The sequence below is a fragment of the Ochotona princeps genome, chromosome 4, assembly GCF_030435755.1.
Source record: "Ochotona princeps isolate mOchPri1 chromosome 4, mOchPri1.hap1, whole genome shotgun sequence".
Taxonomy (NCBI): domain Eukaryota; kingdom Metazoa; phylum Chordata; class Mammalia; order Lagomorpha; family Ochotonidae; genus Ochotona; species Ochotona princeps.
The window spans coordinates 38,325,868-38,351,309 of NC_080835.1; positions in this window are offsets into that span (position 1 = coordinate 38,325,868).

Consider the following 25,442-nt stretch of genomic DNA (forward strand, 5'->3'; position numbering starts at 1 on the left):
TGAAGACGAAGTTAAAACAAATCCCATTAATATTTATTGAGTGCCTATCATACTCCATGTGCACACTGGGAATACCATTGGAAACAAGACAGACAAGCTCGCTTTGCTCAAGCAAGTTACATTCTATCAGTGAAACCAGTGAACGCAACACAAACAGCATGATCAGAATAATCTTGGACAGTAATGACTGTCTCTAAAAAAGTAAAACCAGATGATATGACAAAAAGTTGCTAAATTAGAGGAGAGTACTGTTTCCCAGGATGACCAGGGAAGGCCACTCTGAAGAGGTGATAATTCAAGGGAAACCTGAAAGAGAGAAAGCTACAGATCAAGTTGATACCCATTGTTAAACCTCTGGGACCACAAAGACCTTACGTACTCAAGAAACCAGTGTGCGGGCCCGGCGCCGTGGCCTAGCGGCTAAAGTCCTCACCTTGAATGCACCGGGATCCCATATGGGCGCCGGTTCTAATCCCAGCAGCTCCACTTCCCATCCAGCTCCCTGCTTGTGGCCTGGGAAAGCAGTCAAGGACGGCCCAATGCTTTGGGATCCTGCACCTAGGCGGGAGACCCGGAGGAGGTTCCTGGCTCCTGGCTTCGGATCAGTACAGCAGTGGCCGTTGCGCTCACTTGGGGAGTGAATCATCAGACGGAAGATCTTCCTTTCTATCTCTCCTCCTCTATATATCTGACTTTGTAATAAAAATAAATAAATCATTAAAAAAAAGAAACCAGTGTGGCTACAGAGCAGAGAATAGTGAGAGAGTATTACAAGATTAGGCCAGGAAACTTTCTAAAAGCAATTGGAAGGTTTTAGAAGACTATGTCTTCAGAAGATGGTTCTGTCTGCATTGCAAAGATTGGACTGGCAAGGATAATAGAGGAAGAAGAGAGATGAGCAAGAAGGCAGTTAACCCAGCAGGCAAACAGTAGCTATGGCTAAGAGTCAAGTTAGAAATGAGATGACAGATTCAGAGTGGGTTTGGGAAAGAAATCATCAAGCCAGGGCAGGGAAGTCAGAGAAGACTGGGTGGCTCTGGAAACTAACCTCTCTCAGCATGGATGTCTGTCACTCATGACTTGAGGTTCTCTCTGGACACCTGCCATGCCCATCTCTCTGCCCATTGAGACTCCTCTGCTTACATGCTAGGTTCCCTAGCCCACAGCTTATTCACTCAGGATACTTTGCCTTATTTCCCTGTTGGCTTGGTTGGCCTCACTCAGGCAGAGAAAGATCTGACCAGCCCAGCTCACTTCATCATTGTGCAACCTACCAGTCATCTCTTCTCCCTTAGAACAGGCTGAGTAGACTGTGTGTTGAATTAAGTTGGGGCCACTGAATCAGTGGAAGTCAGCCTATCTTGAAAGGTATAGTATAAGCCACAGCTGGTCATCTTGGCTAGGTCCTCTTTCTCTTGTCCTTCTAGGCACTGCTCTAATTCTTTATAGATAACTCATTTATTCTGTAGTTATTCCATAACATAAGTGTTATTTTCACCCCTAGTTTACAAAAGAGGAAACAGACATAAACATGGTGACTTCTTCAAGGTCACAGGCTGGATTGAGGTAAAGCTTGGATCTTAGATTCAAGTAGTCTTGCCAACAAAATTGCAAGATCCTAATGTTAACCACAACTGAAATCCTGCCTTAGTTCTGTAAGATCAGGTGTTCCTGGAACAGAATTATATACATGAGGAAACATCACACTAGATATTGCAGTAGCTACTTCCATGGCTGCTATTTTATCTGGTGAAACCACAAGGAGATGGCACTGTCGGGTACACTTACTATTTCTGTGATCTCAGTAGAGAACTGTCCCATGTTTCTAATCTAAACACATGCACACACCCACACATGGGAGAGGGAGAGAGAATGATCTCCAGTATTGGTGAGCTTATGAAACCATGATTACAGAACCAAAAGCAGAAACCATCTAGAGGCACAGGAGATGCAGGACATCTAACACAGGAAGTATGTCCCAAGGTAAGAGGCTGAAGGTCAGGATCAGTCAGAGCTTATGTTTCTCCCTGAAGACAACAGGAAGCACCAAGAGATTTCAAGCAGTAGTAGGAGTGCGGTGATCAGATGTCCTGTGTGGAAACACATCTCTGGGGAGCAGTGGGAGAAATGGATTTGAACAGGGAAGAGAGAGGGAGAGATGTACTTGCAGCAATGCAAGAAAGGAACTTGAGGATATGCAGTCAATCACTGGCAAAAATACTCAGACATGTCCCCATGAGAATGTGGGACCCTAAACTAAAATTTAGAGAAACCCCATGGTCAAAAAAACAGAGAATGAATGTGTCCCCTTTTGGTTAAGAGAACGTTTCAGTGGCTCTGTGTCTGAATGCTGTTTATTTCTCGTGTGTTTGATTACATGTTTTGCTTCTCTAAGTTCTTTAAAGACACGGTTCTTTGCTTTGATGGTGAAGTCTACCTTCTCTGGCTTCTTGTGTTCTGGATCACAATCCTTCCTGGAAAGCCAGGTGTGGGGACCCTGCTTTGGCTTCTCGTTCTAGCAAATTGGTAATATTTGAAGTTCTCATTTCTCCAGGGAAAGGAGACCCTGTTTTCAGTGATGTTGCTTTGGTCCTGTGGCAGCAAATGAAAGAGACTTGAAAATCAGTGCAAATTCCTTTCTTTGTACCATGTGTCCAGTGGCCCCCTAACAACTAAAGCCTGGTAGGCTGAGCAGGACAAATACAAGAAAGAACTCTCCACTTGAATTCTCTCCTAACTAGTGTTCACTCACTGCAGATACACACACACACACACACACACACACACACACACACACACCACTCCATCCACTGAGCCCCAGAGCCCATCCTTCACAAGAGCCTTTCTTCAAGGCATCTTTGAAGTCTGGTGAGGCCACCCACCTATGCCGTAGTCTCCTCCCTTTGGGTTAGCTGAGAAGCATACATATTCCAAATCTTCAAAGAAAATAAAAAACTCTCTTATTTCTGGGTCAGTAGGTTAGCTTTGTGTGAAAAAAAAAACACAAAGATGTATCCTTCCTGGAAAGAAACATCAATATGAGGGATTCTGCCATGAATCTCATTGCCTTCCTTTATCTGTAGAATCTCCCAGGAGCTTGGGATGCTTGGCTCCCTGCGAAGTGTAACCAGGTTCACTTTAAAAATCTCAGCACCAGGAGATCTCTGAGCAAGACTTCACTTCTTTATAGCCTTGGTTCTAAGAGTAGCATTTAAATATTCAGGTCTAATTCTAGTAGGGTTATTAAACATTTAGGCATAAAAAGTGGGATGAGCTTATTTTAAAATGTAAGGACTGTTATTTTTCCCAGAAAATTTGGGGAAAAAAACCTTAAACAACTAGTTAGCATTATTGGTGAGGGCATAAGGAGATGAATTAAACAAATATTAATTAATTATTTACTCTGTTGGGCATTGCTCCAGGTGAGCACTGCAAAAAAAATACCTCTTCCTCCTGCCTCCCTCCCTCTGTGTAAGTAACCCAGGTGGCTCGGGGCTGATAACTGGAGGGTAAAAGCCAAAGAGAGTGTGCAGGGCTGCAGAGCCGAGTGGGATTCTCTAAAGCACTGGAGATAAACAGATATGCTTTGTGGGATGCACATTCCCATTTAATTCAATGTATAAGATCCATGCCTTATAAATGGGAGAATACATCAAAACTACAAAAAAAGCATAAAAACATGAAAATGTGCGTGCATGCCCTTTATCTGGACCATCTTGTATAAATGCAGAGGACAATAAAATTGCGAAAAGAATAAAAACTTAGAAGGCAAAGCCTAACTCATAAAATTAAGGAACAAGTTAAATTCATTTTGTTTCCTTGTATAACTAAATAACTACACAGCTATTAGAATGATGCAGCAATGTTATTGACTTGGGAAGTGGTAGTATACTGCTACAAGAGAAAAAAGCAGGTTACTAAACAGTAAGGAGAATATGATACCATTTGCAAAAAAATTTGGATGGATGGAAAACAATCTAAGAGGTTATCATTTAGTTAGCAATAGTTACTGAGCACTTGCTGTGTGTCTGTTCCCAGGATTACAAACATGGAGAAGACAAGCAAAGTCCTTCTACATCAGGGAATTTGTGAGAGTTACAATTCCATTTCTTTTCTGTGTTTTCCACATCTTTTTTTAAAAAAGATTTTATTTACTTTCATTGGAAAGGCAAATATACAGAGAGGGGGAGAGACAGAGAGGAAGATCTTCCATCTGTTGAAGTGGCCATAAGGCTAGAACTGAGCTCAATCCAAAGCCAGGAGCCAGGAGCCTCCTCTGGGTCTCCCACGTGGGTGCAGAGTCCCAAGGCTTTGGGCCATCTTTGATTGCTTTCTTGGGCCACAAGCACGGAGCTGGGTGGGAAACTGGGCTGCTGGGATTAGAGCCAGCACCCATATAAGGCGATTTTGGCACCCTATGGATCAAAATAAGTCCATGTGGCCATCAGACATAATGGCCAGTAGATTTCGGCAAGATCAGCACCACCAACAGTCAAGCTGTTCAGGACACCTGGTGTCTCCTTAATCCTGGGAACTGCTCAAACTGGAGGTCGGGAAAAAGTTGCACAAGCAACAATGCAACCTAAGCATGTTATCAAAAGAGGGAGAGAGTAGTGTGCCAGGATCAGGGGCTACAAAGACCACGGTGGAAGCCTAACACAAGAATGCAACCTGAAACTCACTGGAGTGAATGGCACAAGGAACTGCAAACAAAGAACTGAGTACCAAATGTAATAAGTAAAATCGAACTGTAGACCTGTGGGTGTCAAAGCTTGAAAATCTAAGAAGAAGAATCTGCTAAGCAGAAGTACAATGACCAAGAGCAAAAGAGGAGACAAAGGCACAATGAATATTGCTGAAAACACCCCTGCAAAGGAGCACAAGCCTTTACCAACCTCAGAGTTAATGAAGGAAGACAGAGAAAATGGGGAATAAAAAAATTAAAAGAACTTGTTATAAAGCTTCTAATTAACAAGAAGCACATTCAGGAGTTCAAGAAATTTAAGGAATATGTCACACTGAAAATAGCAGCACTGAAACAAAATCAAGCCAAAGTATTAAAAATGAAGGACACAATAGAGGAAATTTAAAATTCAGTGGAAAGTCTCTATAATAGAATGAATGAACCAGAAGAAAAAATCTCAGAACTGGAAGACATTTCCCTCCACAAAAGGGAAAGAATCAAAAAGCTGCAAAAGGATCTAAGCTAACAAAAAAGAATTAAGAGAAACTCTTGGGGAGGAAGAAGGGAGACCCCAGTACCTATTAAACTGTCATAAAACAAAACATAAAAGAAAGAATGACCTCAGACCAACATTTTTTGAAAAATATTAAACTTTATTCAATTAAACTTGTATAAGTCCATAGCTGCATTTATTTCAGAGAACAAAGATTAAAATGTCATTGCTTTATAAAAAAAAATTAAGAGACTCTATTAAGAGGCCAAATGCAAGTGTTATGGAAGTTCCAGAAGGCTCAGACAGAGATGCTGAATTTAAAATTGTGTTCAACGTAATAATAAAGGAAAACTTCTCTAATATGGAGAAAGAATTGGAAAACAGAATATAGGAAGGACACAGCACTCACAACAGGGTTGGCCAAAATCAATCTTCACATGACACATGATAATCAAGCTCATTTCAGTAGACATTTTTAAAAAAAGATCCTTAAATGTGCACATAAAAAAACATCAACTGAGATACCTAAGAATGGCAATCAAATTCACAGCTGACCTCTCACAAGAAACTCTACAAACCAGAAGAGAATGGAGTGATATATTCCAGATTTTTCTTAAGATTTTAATTTATTTTTATTGAAAGTCAGATTTTTGAAGAGAAGGTGAGACAGAGAGAAAGATCTTCCATCTGCTGGTTCACTCCCCAAGTGTCCACAAGGCCAGAACTGAGCCGATCCAAAGCCAGGTGCCAGGAGCTTCTTCCAGGTGTTCCATGTAGGTGCAGGGTCCCAAGACTTTGGGCCATCCTCAACTGCTTTCCTAGGCCACAAGCAGGGAGCTGGCAGGGAAGTGGAGCAGCTGGGATACAAACTGATGCTCATATTGGATCCCGGTTCATGCAAGGTAAAGACTTTAGCCACTAGGCCACCACACCGGGCTCAATATTCCAGATTCTAAGAGGAAAAATTGTTGGCCCAGGATAATGTACCCAGAAAAGCTTTCCCTTGTCTTTGAAAAAATAAAAGAAAATGCTTCCACAGTAAAGAAATTCTCAAAGAATATGGCTTTTCCAGATCTGCCCTACAAAGGATACTTAAAGATGTTCTCTTGACAGAGAAAAGCAATAGCACCCATCAAAACCAAAGGCAAATGTGAAGACCATCCCAGTAAAATAACAACAGATGAGTAAACCAAGCAATGAGCAACCCATTGCTAAAATGACAGGAGCAGTTACCACCCATTCATACTAACCCTGAATGTAAATGACTTAAATGCATCAATCAAACAACACAGATTAATAGACTGGATCAAAACATAAAGCCCATCTATCTGTTGCCTACAAAAGACACACTTCACCAACAAAGATCAGCAGAAACTATATCTCATGCATTTTGATATTTTGTTTCTATTTTCATTTCTTCAAAACAGTTTTTTCTTTTATGAAATTCTTCAATGACTCATAGGTCATACAGTAACATCATTTTCTTGAAGAATGTTGTTGATTTTTTTTCATTTCTTCAATGAGACATTAGTCATTCAGTACCATATTATTTAACTTCATGATGTTGTAAAGTTCTATTTTTCTTCCTGTTGATTTTATTTTGTGGCTTTTCATTTAAGAGGATGTATAGTAACTGTGTTGTAGACTAACATATCCAGATGTGAGGATAATGTGTAGTGTGCATCTCTACTTACTGATCAAAGATGGACTCGCAATGAAACTGTTAACTATATCTTGACAATAGGAAGCTGGACTTTCTGCCATTGTCCATGCCCACAATGATGGACTTACGATTGTTTATCAAGAAATGAACATACCCAGCTCATTAAACAGCTGGAGACAAGTCTGAACAAAGCCAATAAGACCATACAAGAAATGAAAGACAACTTCAGAAAATCGAATATTAGGATTATTGGCCTTCCTGAAGGAGCAGAAAAAGAGTCAGGAATGCAAATGGTGCTCGACGAAATTATACAGGAAAACTTTCAAAACACCTGGAACATGAATCCAGCCCAAATCCAGGACGGTCAGAGGACTCCCAGCAGATATGACCCAAAGCGATCTTCACCCAGACATATGGTGCTCAAGTTCCATTCCAACGAAGACAAAGAAAGAATCCTGAGACACGTACGAAGCAGAGAAAAGATCACATACAGGGGAAAACCAATCAGAATCACTGCTGACTTCTCTGAAGAGACCTTACAAGCAAGAAGAGAATGGACAAAGATCTTCCAAATCCTGAATCAGAACAACTGTCAACCAAGAATATTGTACCCAGCAAAAATCTCATTCGTATTTGAGAACGAAATCAGATACTTCCATAGCAAAGAGAAATTAGAAGAATACGCCAGCACAAAACCAGCTCTATAAAATCTCCTTAGAAATGCACTAAATCCAGAAAAAAAGGAGGCGAATCATAAGCAAAGATGGCAAACAGGAAGGTCTACCCACTAAAGTCCACACAAGGAGGAACAATTACACAGATATCAACACCCACAAAAACAAGTATGGCAGGGCAAAATCACAACCTCTCAATTTTAACTCTTAACACAAATGGCCTGAACTCACCAATCAAAAGGCACAGATTAACAGAATGGATCAAACAGGACCCAACTATCTGTTGCCTACAAGAGACACATCTAACCAGAAAAGACTCTAAGAAACTGAAAGTGAAGGGATGGAAAAAGATATTTCATGCCAAAGGATGAGAAAAAAAGGCTGGGGTAGCTGTCCTAATTTCAGATGATGTGGACTTCAATCTGACACACATCAAAAAGGACAGGGAAGGACATTATATATTGGTGAAGGGACTGATCCATCAGGAAGTAATTACCATTGTGAACATATATGCACCAAATTCCAACGTGCCTAGCTATGTGAAGCAATTACTTATGGACTTAAGGGGAGACATAGATATGCACACAATAATAGTGGGTGATCTTAACACCCCACTAACAACAATAGACAGATCAACAAAATAAAAACTGGGCCCAGCGGCGTGGCCTAGTGGCTAAAGTCCTTGCCTTGAAAGCCCCGGGATCCCATATGGGCGCCGGTTCTAATCCCGGCAGCTCCACTTCCCATTCAGCTCCCTGCTTGTGGCCTGGGAAAGCAGTCGAGGATGGCCCAAACCTTTGGGAACCTGCACCCGCATGGGAGACCTGGAAGAGGTTCCTGGTTTCTGGCATCGGATCTGCGCGCACCGGCCATTGCGGCTCACTTGGGGAGTGAAACATCGGATGGAAGATCTTCCTCTCTGTCTCTCCTCCTCTCTGTATATCTGGCTTTCCAATAACAATAATAAAATCTTAAAAAAAAAAACTCAACAAAGAAACAACAGAGCTCATATAAACAATAGAACAACTGGACTTGGTAGACATTTATAGAACTTTTTATCCTAAGGCCACAGATTATACATTTTTTTCAGCAGTACATGGCACCTTCTCCAGGATCGACCACATGATAGTACACAGAGCAAATCTAAATAACTTCAAAAAGATAGGAATCATACCATGTACCCTCTCAGACCACCACGGAATGAAATTGGAAATCAGCAATTCAAAATGCCCCAGGAAATACAGAAACTCTTGGAGGCTGAACAATATGCTATTAAACGAACAATGGATCAGAGAAGAAATTAAAGATGAGATCAAAAAATTTATGGAAACCAATGAAAACTCTGACACAACATTCCAAAATTTGTGGGACACTGCCAAAGCAGAGCTACGGGGCAAATTCATCACAATTGGAGCTCATGTCAAGGCCCAAGAGAGGCGCCAAATACAGGAACTAAACATACACCTACAGGAATTGGAGAAACAACAGCAGAAGAGCCCCACACACAATAGGAAACAAGAAATCATCAAAACAAGGGAGGAAATTAATCAGATAGAAATAAAAAAACTACACACAAAATCAATGAATCAAAAAGCTGGTCTTTTGAGAAGATAAACAATATAGACACCCCGCTGCCCCAACTGACAAAGAAAAAACAAGAGAAAGCAAGAATTAACAGCATCAAAGATGAAAAAGGCAACATAACAACAGACACTGCAACCATTAAGGACATAATTAGAAATTACTACAAAGCACTGTACTCCAACAAATCAGAAGACCACCAAGAAATGGGAAAGTTCTTAGACTTCTACCACCTGCCAAAACTTAGCCCAGAGGCAACAAACGACCTGAACAAACCTATAACTGAAGCAGAGATTGAATCAGTGATTAAAGATCTCCCAACAAAGAAAAGCCCAGGCCCAGACGGCTTCACTACAGAATTCTACAAAACATTCCAAACAGAACTAACCCCAACCCTCTACAAACTCTTCAAAACAATAGAAAAGGAAGCAACCCTTCCAAACTCATTCTATGAAGCCAACATTACCTTAATCCCAAAATCAGACAGAGAATCAACAGAGAAGGAAAACTACAGACCTATCTCTTTGATGAACATTGATGCTAAGATTCTCAACAAAATCCTAGCCAATAGAATTCAAAAATGCATCAGACAGATCATTCATCCAGATCAAGTAGGATTCATCCCTGGAATGCAGGGATGGTTCAACATTTGCAAATCCATAAATGTGGAGACCAAAATCCAAAAATGTAGGAGACCTATTTGAAGAAAACTACAAACTACTTAAAAAGGAAATTGAACAAGACCTCAAAAGATGGAGTAACATCCCATGCGCCTGGATAGGTAAAATCAATATCGTTAAAATGTCTATACTGCCAAAAGCAATATATACATTCAACGCAATCCCAATCAAATTGCCCAAAACATTCTTCATGGAACTGGAAACAATGATTCAAAGGTTCATCTGGAAACACAAAAAACCACGGATAGCTAGAACCATCCTGAAGAACAGGAAGTTAGCAGGGGGAAATCACAGTTCCGGAACTCTGGACATACTATAGGGCAGTGGTTATCAAAACTGCCTGGTACTGGCACAAAGATAGAGAGGAAGATCAATGGAGCAAAATAGAAACACCAGAAGGGAACAGATACAGCCAAATAATCTTTGACAAAAAGACAAACGACAATCCAGGCAAATGGGAAGTTCTGTTCAATAAATGCTGTTGGGACAACTGGTTAATAGCCTGCAGAAACAAAAAGATAGACCAACATCTCTCACCATACACTAAGATCAAATCTAAATGGATAACAGATCTAAACCTGCATCCAGAAACCTTCAAACTTTTGGAAGAAAATGTTGGAAATACTCTGCAAGATCTAGGGGTAGGTCCCTACTTCCTAAAAAGGACACCAAAGGCAATAGCAATCAAGACCAGAATAAACAAATGGGATCTCATCAAACTAAGAAGCTTCTGTACAGCAAGGGAAACAATCAACAAAGTAAAAAAGCAAACCACAGCATGGGAGAAGATCTTCGCGCACGATATAGGTGATAGAGGGCTAATCTCCAGAATATACAAAGAGCTACAAAACAACCAAAATGTCAAAACAAACAAGCCACTCAAGAAATGGGCACAGGAAATGGGCAGACACTTCACAAAGGAACAAACCCAAATGGCAAATAAACAAATGAAAAAATGTTCAAGTTCCCTGGCAATAAGGGAAATCCAAATTAAAACATCAGTGAGGTACCACCTAATGCCAGTAAGACTGGCCCACATGAACAAAAGCACCAACAACACTTGGGAGCGAACAGGTCAGCAAGAGCATGCTGAACAATGATTAGAGGCCACACTAGCCCCAGGACTTCTCAGTAGAGGCTGGCATGAAGGGCCACCAGCGACAGCATCAGAAAGGGGCCTGAATATTCCCCAAGAATGCCAGTGCAGGCCAGTTGTCATCAGCACTGGCCATTTTCTTGTTTATTCTCAAACCAGTCCCTGCTCAAAGTGTAGTCCAACCCTGCCCTCTGCACTAGTACTTAGAGCACACTGCTACTTGCACACTGCCAGTCTGGAGAGGTGCTCTAGCCCTTCAGGAGGCCCACACCCCGCTGACCAGCCTCTTCCTGGACAATTCCATAGCCTTAGACAGGCAACCTCCACCATGATTCAAGCCAGGGCCCTGGCTCTTGGCACCTATGACATCCACATTCCTCCAACCTTCATGGTGACAGTGAATGCCCCTCTTGCTACTCACTGTCCTGGCTAGTTTCTTAGCTCTTTGGGAAATGGGATTTATCCATACATATTATAGTTGATTTCTGCTTTCCTGCATGGCCCAGCACTCATCAGTATCACAACCCTCCTTCACCCTCACCCAGGGTTGCCATGCCATATCAGGCCCCTGACAATTAACCACATTCTCAAAGGGCAGGAGGGAGGCAGAGTACCCAGAGTGGACTCAATGTATCTGCAGAAGAGACCCAGGAAACCACAGGTTGATCAGGTCTCCATGGAACTGACTAAGCTAAATGGAATTTTTGCCACCCAGAATAAAGGGAGTTCAAGAGGGGAGTGACACTAATAGAAAAAGAAAAGGCCATCTTTGCACACTGCAGTGTACAGTTTATGAAATTCATGCCTATAAAATGAGTTATATGTATAAAATGGATATATGCTACTACTTTCAGTAAAATTTATGTGTGTGCAGACAAAGATATGGAATGAACCAGGAAATAATAAATTTCTCATGATGATGTCAGAAGGCAATATATGATTTAAAAAAATTGTTGAGGGTTGGTGCTATAGTGGGTTAACCTGCCACCCAAAATACTGGTATCACATATTGGCACTAATTCATGCCCCAGTAGCTCTACTTCTGATCCAGCTCCGTGCTAATGCATCTGGGATACCTACAAATATGATCCATTGCTTAGGCCCCTGCACCCACATGGGAAACTCAGAAGTTCCTGCCCCCTGGCTTCAGCCTGGCCCAGGCCCAGTTGTTACAGCCATTTAGGGAGTGAACCAGTGGGTGAAAGAGCTGTCTAAATCACCCTTTCTCTATGTAATTTTGCCTTTCAAGCAAATAAAATAAATATTTCAGAGATCAACACATGGGTTCACCCATCAGCTCTCTGCTTATGCCTGGGAAAGCAGTAGAGGATGGCCCAAAGCCTTGAGACCCAGCACCCACATGGGAAACTGGAAGAAGCTCCTAGCTCCTGGCTTTGGATCGCCTCAGGTCTGGCCATTGCAGTCATCTGAGCAGTGAACCAAAGAATAGAAAATCTTTTTCTCTGTCACTCTTTTTCTCTGTAAATCTTCCTTTCCAATAAAAAATTTTAAAATGAATAAATAAATCTTAAAAATAAAACCCTGTTGGGGGCCAGTTTTTGTTGCATGGTGGGTTAAGCCACCACCTGCAATGCAGGTATCTCATATGGACACCAGTTCCATGGTATGGCTGCTTTACTTCTTATCTAACTCCCTACTAATGCACCTGGGAAATCAGCAGAATATGGCCCAAGTGCTACCTAGAACCCACATGGGAGACCCAGAAGAAGCTCTTGGCTTCAACCTATCCCAGTCTGGCTGTTATGGCCACTTGGCAAATTAAGCAAATGGATGAAATCTCTCTTTCTCTCTCCGTGTGTGTGTGTGTGTGTGTGTGTGTGTGTACAACTCTTCAAACAATTAAGTAAATCTTATTTTAAAATCTGCTAGACTGGCCCAGCTTTGTCTGTTGTGGTCATTTGGGAAGTCACCCAGACGGAAGATCTGTGTCATCTCCCTCTGTTTGTAATTATGACCTTCAAGTAAGTAAATCTTTTTTAGAAGTCTGTTATTACTCAAGAAAATATGTTTTCACATAGAGTAACTCTTAACAGTCACACTGGAGACCGAATAAAGTAGACACTTTGGTCATCCCTGTGTCCATGTCTGTGGAGAGTGGTAAGGATTTTTCCCTGGAGCAGTCCTGAGTAAACAGAGGCCTTGAAATTACATGAAGAAGTTCACAGAATTCAAGGTGTAAACTTAAAAATATATGTGAGCAGCAAAGAAGCAAAGAATAGCAGAGGCACTAAGATACACACATCAGAAATGAGCTTTAGAGCCTTCCTAAACCACATCACAACTGCACTGGGCCAGAGAGAAGGCTCTGACTACACAAGACTTATCAGGGCTGCCAGGTCAAGTCACCCCAGCAAAATGGCAGTGACTCACCTGCATTGTAGGTCATCTCCCTGCTGGGGTTAGATGGCATGGCTCAGTTTTTCAAAAATCCAGTCATTGGTATCCTATGGAAGATATAACCCTAGAAGGGAGGAGATGATCTGCACCCCACATCCTTACACCAGGGAGATAGGTGCAGGGTTTCAGCAAACAATTTCAGCAATGAAAATTCAAGAAGTAATAGGAGCCAACAGAAGACAGTACATCATAGTAATCCCAACTGGTCCAGGACAGGCCTGGTTTTGATTCCTCTTAATCATGTTCTAGAGATATGACTCAAAGCAACCTTAATTCCTCTAGGCATTAGTCTCCTTGTTTGAATCATGGGGAGGGTAACGGTATCTACCTACCCCAGAGGATCTGGGGGAGTCACGCATCAGATATTATTGGTAGAATGTTAAACACATAGTTCTTAATGTTAATTGATATCATTTTATGGAATCAGATCTCCGGTTTTTCAGAACAAAGGCATACAATGCAAGAGGTATTTAGCCACAGATCCTGTATTTGTCACAAAGAGAAACTGTATAATGGTCAGAGTTAGCTGCATGGATTAAAAAGGAGGTTGAGGACAGGGGGTTAAAACACCCATCAGAAAAAAACTGAAGAGCCAATAGAAAATCCAGGATGGAGGCTGGTACAGGAACCCCCTGGACTCCAGATTATGAAGGATTTTGTAAATACAAGTCTCTGAGTATTTGGCTTGAGGTTATCATCTATTTGGCAAGCAACTCTTTCTTCCAAAGTTAAGACAAACAGAATTCTTAGGCTGTTCAGAGCAAAAATGATGTGTCCTCATCCAGGCCGCTCAGCTCATACAAGCTCCTGAACATCCTCCTTTGCTCCACTGACCCTAAGGTACTTATATCCTAGCTACCATCCTGGGCTTCAGCAGAGGTTTCCAAGGGTAGAGGGAAAAGAATTGCTGGTTCATTGAAGGTGTTTGGGGCCAAATAGCCAGTCTCAGGCAAGTAAGTTACAGATCCAAGCCCAATGCAGTTCTGTCCTATGATCCTCAACCTTCTGGAGCAACAGTACTCCTGAAAAAGCTGATAAAACTTTGGAGCCTTTCCCCAGGAGAATGTACACAAGGAAATACAGGGTATACTTTGCATATGATTTCAGGCTATTTCTGAAACTATATGGGTCATCCAAGGTCTATAGACAATTTGGTTCTCGACAGACTTTTGATTCCTCGAACAGCAAATTCCAAGTGACATCTACTTGGGATACATGATCATGTAAAAACAAACAGAAAGCACTCCTGAAGGCACTTCTCTGGCCAGAGATCTCACGTAACCCTTTTAAATTTAAGATATTCATAGTAAAGCCCAGCTCCCACTTCACAGTTCCACATACACCCACTAGCTCCTGCCTAGGCCTTCCTTCCAAACATTTACCATCCTGTGACATTATCGAGGTACACCCAGCTGTCCCCACAACCAGCTGGGCAGTCTTTGCAAGGTACCCTGCAAAGCTGTCAAGGAAGAGGTAAGAGGTTACACAATTCCAATTAGCAGAAGCCCCAGCGATTCCCAACAGCTCCCCCCATGTCATCATCATTCCCCTCCAAGGAAGTGATCACAATTGCCACCAACATCCTGGAAACAAAAGCCAACAGAGTTGACATGATACTCTCCAGCAGACCTCAGGATTAAAATGTAATCTCAAAATAAAGTCTAATAACTTTTCCCCTTTTGAACACACTTGGAATGAAATTAGCATATAAATCAAAGCTTAATTAGGACATTGTAACAATGAACAGCACCGGCTGGCATTGAGGGTTTCAGGCCCAATATGAGACATCAAATAAACACTGTAATTAGAGGACAAAATCAGGGCTGTCTCCCAGTAATCAATCACTCAGCCAGGTTCAAGCGTTTCAACGCAGGGTCACCTCTGCTTTCTGTCTTGTGCATCTTGCCTTCCAGCCAGTCTCTCTCCAGAGATTTCCCATACCTTCCAGTCCTTGCCACTGTCACATCTCTCCAGTGCTGGGATCTTAAGCAGAGCAGAGTGCAGAGACTTGAAAGTTGCTCAGCACAATACCCTAGGGGCTTCCAGGGTGAGTCATTTCTTCATGATTAGAATTGTACTAAGCCTGTAGTTGTTGGTTATATCCCATCCAAACACATAATATCTGGGACAGAAAGCCAGAAATCCTTTTAAGATATCTCTTCTACTTTCGCTGTGCTCCAGTCACACTGGCTTCCCTGCCCTTCCACACAGGCACAGCACGTCAAGCAACTACCTGCCTTGGGGCCTTGGCACAAGGTATTCCAGTTGTGCAATGATTTTTTCTTGGACAACTTTCTCCCTCAATACATTTGGAAATTTCTACTAAAATATTCTTCAATTTTAGAGAAGTCTTCCTTACCTCACATATCTAAAATATCACCTCTTATCACTATTTAACTCCCTTTGTTGGACAACTTGATGGACTATTAATAACACCCTTATGCCCTGTGTTGACAGTGATTTGACCATGAAATTACACACACATATTAATATATATTATATTATAATAATTTATGTATAATAATTAATGTATGATATATGAATATGCATTATGTGTGTAGTTAATACATATTTATGTATTATATTATATATTTATATATATTAATGTGTGTGTGTGTGTAATTTCAAAATGTGGCCAATAGCTATGGGCAAACAGGCTTCTGAATACCAAGATGTGGCCATGTGGCCTAGGCATGCAGAGGCCATGCAAAAGATAAGGCCAGAGGAGCAGAGCTAGTGGGAGCTTGAAAGGCAGACTTCAAGCACAACAGAAGGGAGGACCTTACATGCCCTGTCCTTTACCCCTGGATCACAACAGTAACCCTGTTGTGAAACCCTCAGTGCGAGCCGGTGCTGTTCATTGTATCCCTCTTGTCTGGAAAACTGTTCCACAAGGACAGGTGCTCCCATTACCTGGAGGAACATGAAGCAGAGAAGGTGCTGGTCCTGTCCTCTTACCTGCTTCTATTGGCTTCCGGACTGTATCTGCCATCTGATGCATCACACAGATGTCTACTTTCTGTTTTTAAAAATTTTTTTTTTTAAATTCACTTATTTATTTGAAAAGTAGTGCTAGAGAGAGCACGAAAGAGAGAGAGCTTGAATTATCCATCCCCTGGTTCACTCCCTAAATGGGCATGGCAGGCAGGGCTGGATCACACCAAAGCCAAGAATCTGGACTCCATTCAGGTCTCCACGTGGGTGTGTGACACGTCCCCAAGCACATGGGCCATAATTAAGCTGCTTTTCCAGATGTTGCTGTAGGGCACTCAATTGTAAGTAGAAGTATTGAGATTCAAACAGGGCTCATATGAGACGCTGGCATCTTGGTGACAGCTTCACCCACTGTGCCATGCTGACCTGTCTTCCCACACTAACATACAAACTTCAGTTGGCCAGTTCTCAGTTTTATTTGCTGTCACAGCCTGAATCTCCAGGCCTACAACCTTGCCTGATCCCTTGGAGGCATTCAGTAGCCAGTGGCTGTATACATACATGAGAGAGCAATTTGTCACTCACTTTGAAGAAACTGGAACTCAGGCTTCCCTGTGCCTGGTCATGGTTGCTTTTAGTCTTATAGGCTCAGCATTATTTCTTTAGGATGTGCTGAAAGGACCAGGACTTTTCTTTGGACATCCTAACATGATTTTACCCTTGAGCTCCTTGGGTAGGTGCCTGATTTCTCACCTGGCTCAGTTTTCCAGCCCTCTAATCTCATTTTACTTAAATTTTGTGAGCAAAGCAGTGTCCTGCTCCTTGATATATCCTCTGCACTCAGCCCGGTACTTTCTGCAGTAATGATAGTAGTGGCAGAGGTTGGGCCAGAAGCAAAGAAGGGTGAGAGCAGAGGAGGGAGACTTACAGAATGGATCACTGGGCTTCTTCCCAAGGGAGCACATGTGATCCAGCCCTCTCCACTCACAAGTGAAAGTCATTATCATCTTCACCCAACAGAGGAGCTCAAAGGAACAAGGAAGGCAAAAAAAAATCTCCCCAAGGACCACAGCCACAGTCACAGGGAGTGGTAATAGAAAAGTCCACATCTTGTGACTCCAAGGACAGTGCCTTCCATGGGACACTGACCTCCTGAGTCCACGTCTCACAATCACCCATGTCATGGCTCTGCTGGTCTGGAGAGACTCTGGAGGGAGCTCCATGACAAGCCCTCTATCTTCACTGTCTCAGAAGAGACGTCCATAGAGCTGCCACTGTACGTGGGCTTCCAGCTACCTGGGACTAAGCAATGCATTTTAGCTCAGGCAGAGGCATGGACAGAGACTACCTCCAGCTTCTCTGCCTCCCCCATCCTGCTCCTTCTCCAGATTCTTCTGGTTCCCTGACACAGCTCCCAGATCTTGGGAGCTCTTCTCTGGGAGCATCGGTCTCCTTTTAAGTCACATTTCCTGAGCATCTCAACCTCAGTAAGGATCTGGTTCTGCTGGGAAGTGGGGGGCAAGATGGGGTTCACATACCATGTCCAGAGAGACCTTGTCAAGGAAGCAGATGCTTAAACAACTGCTTGTCTCTTCTGCACTAGACTGACAACGGGTTGTCAGTTGCTGGGTACCTACTGTGGGTCAACTAGGAAGCCACACACCCCAGATCCATCAGCTCATTTACTGCACACTCACTCTGTGAAGCCCTTACTATTACCAGTAGTTCCATTTCATAGATGAGGAAATGGGGTCTGATGAAAATAAATTACTAGCTCAAAGTCCTTCAAGTGGTAAGCAGTAGGGTTCAGGTTCAGGTGCAGACCCAGGTCCAGGTCTGTCTTATTTAAAAGCTGAGCTTTTCCTATCTATCCCATCCCCTCCTGGATCCATCCTCTCCCCTGGCTGCATCTCCCTGTCCACCATGTGTAAGAGTTGAATAAGCAGGGGCCCAGGTACTGCAGCAGCCAGCACTGCTGTCACTCCTTCCTACACAGCTCCACTTGCCAAATACCCTAGCTCACCTCCCCACAACTTGCTTACACAGGCATGGAGCCCCATGCCCTCCTACACAGTCCTGTTCAGCCTTCTAGGCCTGATGTAAAGGTCACTGTCATCTCCTCTGTGAACACTCCTGCTGAGTCTGGTTGACTCCTTCTCCTCCTCATGGAGAAGACATACCTCACTTCATTAAGTCACAAGAGATAGTCCCTGGACCAGGGAAAACTTGGACCAGGGAAAACTAACAGAAAACTTGTTAGAAAATGCAGATTTCACAACCTCAATCCAGAGCTACCAAACCACAAAACAGGAGGGTGGGACCAGCAACATCAGGGATTCTAACGAATCAGTTCATTCTGAACACTATAGTTCCGCTGCAACACATTGCAGCCATTTGCATTCATAATGTGTTTGAAAAAGAGAAATGGTTTCTGAAGATCTGGGAGCCAGGACCCAAGGGTACTTAGTATTTGTCACACAGCATGTGTGTGGGCTCATGTCATTGACAGTGAAGGTGCTTCCTTTCCCACTGATCCCACAGCTTAGTGACATTAGGAAAGACAGACAGAGGTCGGAGCTCACTACCATTCATTCAGTCCTCTCATAAGAATGTATTGATCATCTGCCAGGGACCTAACACCACAAAATATGGGGATGCAGTGCCAAGTAAAATGTAGACCCTATCTATATGTCAGGGAGCTCACAGTCATGTGGGGGCACATCCATCCCCCAACTAACAGCTACCTGTAAGGGGCAGCTACATTTACTAATTTTTTAATTCTCCACTACCCTAGACATGTGTTCAACAGTCCTCTTTCTACAGGTGCAGAAACAGATATAGAAAGGTGAAACACCTTGTCCCAAGTTCACACAGCTTGTGCATAGCAGAGCTGATTAAGCCCAGCACTTTGTCCTTGCTATTATTCACAATATACCCTCTTAATATACAAGAATATATGACAGAAAAACTGAAGTTTTCCCTGAAAGTGACAGCTGAGTTTAAAAGCTAAGCAGCAGTTAGCACAGCCCATCTGTGAGGCCAGGGTGGGGTGCAGGTGACGTCTACACACAGAGGACTGCACTTGCAAAAAGCCTTAGGGACAAGCCTAGGAGAAGCTACCAGAGGCCACAGAAATGGACAAGACTAGGTAGGAGGTGAAGATTGCCACAACAGCTCAAAAGCTTCCACTTGGTCAAAGAAATGCTGTCAAACCCATGTGACTGGACAGCCCCCCCCCAATATGGCTAACATGTCCAGAAAATTCCATCATTCACGCACTCAGTCCTTCAGATGTCTGGAGTGCCTACCATGCCCTAAGCACTGTTTTGGTGCTGGTGACACAGCCCTATTTTCCTCAAGCACATCCCGGCCGTGTCTGAGGGGAGAGAATTCCCTTCAATGGCATGTGTATTCACTCATCAGCACTGAAGATGGACTGTGAGCCAGACACTGTCCTGAATGCTCCATTGGATCATTTATCCTGCAATTTAAAAAGAAATAAAGGGCACATTCCAAAATCACAACTGGCCCTTTTAGTGATGGAACTAGACATGTTTTAACAATTTCATCAGCAGCTTAGCATTCACAGGATTTGAAACATGTTGAAGAAGCTTTCATTAGAATAAATCATTTTCCATTGCTCCACAATGTGAACTTTGCTGATAGAATCGAGGGTAGTAACAATGAATGCTACAGACCTGTAATTCATTCTGCATAACATTTACACTCTCACTTGTGAAATCTTGTTAAATGACTTCAGTCAGCAAAGCTCACTCTAAAGAGGAGGTGGAGAAGCTCCAACTAAAAGGTCTTCAGAGAGCATTTTCAAGAGCTGTCTGCATTGTCTCTTTTTCCTTTTCTATAGAATAAGATGAATGGTATCATCATGTAGATACCAGAGCAACTTTGATATCTTGGCTCACATTCAGGTTAAAAATCAAATTCGGGCCCAGCGGCATGGCCTAGTGGCTAAAGTCCTCGCCTTGAAAGCCCCGGGATCCCATATGGGTGCCGGTTCTAATCCCGGCAGCTCCACTTCCCATCCAGCTCCCTGCTTGTGGCCTGGGAAAGCAGTTGAGGACGGCCCAATGCATTGGGACACTGCACCCGCGTGGGAGACCCGGAAGAGGTTCCTGGTTCCTGGCTTCGGATCGGCGTGCATCGGCCCGTTGCGGCTCACTTGGGGAGTGAATCATCAGATGGAAGATCTTCCTCTCTGTCTCTCCTCCTCTGTGTATATCTGGTTGTAATAAAATGAATAAATCTTTAAAAAAAAAATCAAATTCTTCTACTTTGTAAAACCTGCATAACTTGATTACTCCACCTGAAACTATTTACTCTTCACTCTTCTCCAGACCAACCACTTCTGTATTACTAAAGTAAGTCAAGTTCATTCCCACCTCAGAACCACTGCCTAAAATGCTATTCCATCAGATTCTCTCATGACTGGCTCTAGTACTTCATTAATGTCACAATTCAGGTGTTACTACCCAATGGGTTGCCTAACTAAGTAATACTAATATACTAAATAATATTAATACTAATACTAATATACAGTAGTACTAATAATAGTAATACTAATATAAGGCTGTCCACTTTTGCCTTTTTTCTTCTAACATCTGCAACTTTCATTTCTTTTTAAAATATTTTTCTATTTATTTATCTTAAAAGACAGTGATAGTGTTGGGGGAAAGAGCAGAAGCAGAAAGGAAAAAGGGAGGAAGACAGGGAGAGTTAGAAATCGATCTCTATCTGCTGTCCATTCTCCCAAATGGTTATAATAGTTGGAACTGGACCAGCCAGGATCCAAGGACTCCATCTTGGTCCCTCCCATGAGGGTGGCAGAGCCATTATCTGATCAATTCCCCAGATGCATTAGCAAGAAGCTGGACTGGAAAGAGGAGGAGTGGCCTTAGCCAGAGCTGGCACTCTGATATCCCAAGCAGCACCTTAACCTACTGTGCCTCAATCCCACCGCATCTTCTCACTCTGTATCTTCTTTCACTAGAATCCCAGGCCATCTTGACTGATCCAGGGGATGGTAACCATCCTTGTATTACCCTTGTGTTTACAAAGTCTCTGTGATTGTACCTTTAAATGGGATGCCTGTTGCCCACTTCTCTTTACATTTTCAAGTTTTCCTCCTATTCAGAACTTCATGAAGTTTTAACCAGGAAAAGATGTTAAATTTTTAAAAAATGATTTCTTTCCTCATAAAGAATATTATATATTTTTCTCCTTTAGCTTACTAGTCAAACGAAGTCCTTAACAGATTTCCTGCTGTTGAATACTTTCTATCCTGGAACAAAAGCATACTTCATTATAACATACTGAACTTATAATACTTTTTTTTAGAACTGCATTTATAATCATTTATAATCAGATGCGGCTGTGTGAGGTCAGAATTCTTGAACGTTAGGAAAACATGATGTGAAAAATTATTGAAAAAGTATGTAGCAGAAAGTAGTGGAATTTGTAGGCATAACAAGGCTGGTGATTGAGCCCTCTGCTGAGCCAATCTCCTCATTCATGTAAGAGGTGTTTCCCTGTCCTATTGATCCCATGGAAACTGGAAAACAAAACTGGAGCATGTGAAAGATTTAAAGTTGGATGAATTTAATCTTGAGTATGCCAAAGCAGTCTTCAATCATTTCAGTAAAAGATTTATAGAGGCTAAAGAAGCAAAAGAAACTCAGTTTGTACAAAGTATCTGGGTGGGACCTTTCTGGGTAGACTGGACAGAGAAAAAAATCACAGAGGAAGATGTGGGCATTTTTCCTTCAGAGTTTTCCAAACCAAGGGAATTTAATCATAAAAATGAATTTCCAATGGGATCTTGAAAGTTGAAGGGGTTCATGCTCAAACTTGAAAGTTTCATATAATTTTATTTGGGTTCAGTGAGTAGACATGACGCAGGGTATAATTTGAAATGAAAGATGGAATATAGGGCTAAATTTTTAATAGTGTACAGTTACCTGTAGTGTTCCTAAGATAACATGATATAGAATTAAGAAATCCTCTCTTGTTATTGATTTCAGAGGTTGTACTGCCCATCTAGTCTCAGAACAAAAAGGAACAGTGGATTTCAGATTATGACCTTAGGCTTGGCTGCTAAATTCAAGGATTAATACAGAACCAGCAAAAGGATAGTATGTGCCCATAAGCAAAAACTTCCAAGTCCTTTATTAGTCACAGCTACCAAGGACACTGTGAATTTATTGTGAGCAGCAACCTGAACATAGGCCCTGAAGATTTCTGCCACTTCGACTTGGTACCATCTTCAAGATCTGTTTCCCCGAGGTCTTGGTTTCCTTAAGATTTGTGAGCCCTTTAGGTTCAAATTTGGTTGCCTACCAACCTACTGACAGCCCTCTCAAGCAACCCCTCTGGGCCCTCCCCCTAATCCTCACCCACCATCACACCTGCCAATCCTCTGTGACCATCCACAGTCCTGTCCACCAATCCCTCACGGCCCCATGATGCCTGCCCCTGGCCACAAACAGGCAAACTCCTGCATAGCTATGGCCCTTGGTGTGTTGCCCTTCTCCTGCCCTCCTGTCTTGCTGTCTCCCCTCTCTCCCTTTTTCCGTGGAACTCCCTCCTGCCACCATGGCTGGAGACATTTTTCTCCACCCTCTCTCCCTCTCTTCCTCTCTCTCTGCCTCCACTGCTGTCCCCTGGCCTTTACCCTGCTGAAATAAAACCTCCTGTGTGGCTCGCTGGGTCTGGTGTTTTGGCTTGTGGTGGCAAACTGAAAAGAACTCACACAAAAAGAGCTAACATTAGCTACCGTGAAAAGAGCTAACATCCATGACCTGTGACAGTTCAGAGCCCAGGATTTTTAGTGGCAAATCTTGAATGAAGCCACTCCTCTTGAAAGGTTAATAGTTATTTATAGAGTGCTCTTTCCTGCTTACCACCTCCTCCGACTGGGGCTTCCCTGTTCTCAGGAAATGTAGCCATGGCTTTTTTTTTTTTTTTTTTTTTTGTCTCTACTTCCTCAGAATTTGCAAAAAAAAAAAAAAAAAAAATAGGACAAGGACTACACTATAGTTCATGTGTGGGTATCCAGGAAAGAGAAAGAGAGGTGGGAAGGTATAAGAGAAAATCTTGACCTGTCAGCAATACTGAACTTGTTATTTACAAGAAGTAGACTTGAACTGGAGAATGAAGTGGGGTGTAAAAAAAACACTTCTAAGTTACACTCTACAAATAAGGTTTGACCAGAGACCAGCTCATATGCCAAGCACCTTGTACAGGTAATAGTCAGGTGATGGTTTCATTCTCATTTTCGTCTCTGAGTCCTAGTACCTGTGCCCTCATCTGCACCAGAAAAGGTCAGGGACCCATCCTCTCTAAGCACAGCAGGAGTGTGGATTAGAACCCAAGGCAGTCTTTCTCCAGAGCAGCCTAGGCCATGGATAAGCTTTGCTGGCTTCAAGGGCCACCAGGTATATAACTACCTTTTTCTCTATCATTTAGGTATCTTGTGCTGATTTATTTTAGTTGAGGGTGGGGGCAGGTCAGTCATGTGGTGGCTGAAGAGCTTCCTTGAGGAATCACATTTTTACAACTTACACAGATAGCATATTTGTTGTACCTGTGTCTTGAATCATTCTTTCAGCGTCAAATAGTAACAAATTGTTATGAGCCTCTGTTTTCTCCCTACAAAGTTCATAAATATTCCTCATTCTGTCGCTTTTAGTGTTGCAGAAAAGAAATCTAATGCCAAGATGATCTCTCTCCTTTGTAGCTGTTTATTTTTTTCTCTTTATAAGATTGTAATTTTTTTCCTCTCATGAGAATTCCAAAAGCTTAGATATGTATGTTTTTGTCTTGGTAAAGTTGAGCTGTTTAAATATAAATTCACAGTTTTCTTCTGTTAGATTCCTGTTTCTTCTCCATGCCCTCTTTTCTCAAAGTCAAATTCTTCTTTTATGGATTGAACTTTCTGTCCCCATTTTATGTTTTTTATCTATCTTCATAATTTCTATCTGTTGGTCATTCTGCCCTGTTCTGGGAAATGAATCTACTTGTCTTCTAACTCACGAATCCTATTTTCAGCTGCATTCTGTTAGCTTTTTCAATTTACTGCCTCAGTACCCTTGTTTTATGTCAGCTATCTCTTTATTTAATTGCTTATCTTTTACAATGCCTGAGAATACGTATGAGACATTTAAATTTTTCCTCTGCTTCCTGTAAAAACACCACTTTAGGCAGAAAGATCTGCTCTGAATTCTCACTCTAACCATTTTTCTTTGTGTTGCTGTTTCTCCTTAGAGGTCTGATACAGTTTGTAATTTCTGAACAAAGACATGCGCTAGTGGCAGGTACGGATTCTATCTTCTAGCACAGAGACCACTGTGAGAGTTCCTCTTCCAGCCAGGTGCCTTGGGCTGGAAGGCATGGCACTGAGGTGGGCCTTGCCATGGGACCACAGGCTGAGAACAGCGAGTGGACACATGGCCTCCCTTAAGCCAGGTAAGACATCAGCCACTAAAATGTGGTTTATACCTCACACAATACAGGGATAAAGCCCGTGGTCAGATTCAACAAATCATACACCCTTCTGGGTGTATCTACACAATTGGGTATATCTCTCCCTTGTCTATAGGCCTTCAGATTGCAGAGACATAGTCTAAGTCCTCTATTTTTAGTGCTTACCACTATGCTGGCATATTCTGCTTGGTGAATGACAATTATATGAAAGGCATGTACTTCTGGGCCTGGAGGCTTTTCTTCCAAATGTGATGATGTTTCCCACTCCACTGTCACTCACTCCCATGCCAAGGCTTGTCCTTTTTGGTGCAGAGTCCAAGGCTCAGCTCCAACATCACATCAAGGCAAACTTCCCTGTGCCTGCAGTTCTTACCATGACACCTGCAGCACCAGACAACCGTGGGAGGTTCCAAGCAAACTTGTAAAATGGTAAGTGAATATCCGTTTACTTTCTGAATCCAAGGCAGGGATCCCACCCCAGTCTGGTTCACATCACTACTGAGTATTTCAGTGTGGCACATAGTATATAACAGTCAACTCCTGTGGAACTGACTGAAATGATACACAAGATAGTATTATCCATACAATAGGGTATTTCTATATTCAGGCTTTAGGACAGAGATTGGGAAACTTTTCTACCAAGGGCCATTCTGGTATTTATAGCATATTTCACAGGCCATGCAAAATTATCAAGTTAAAATTTATCCTGCTAGAAGAATC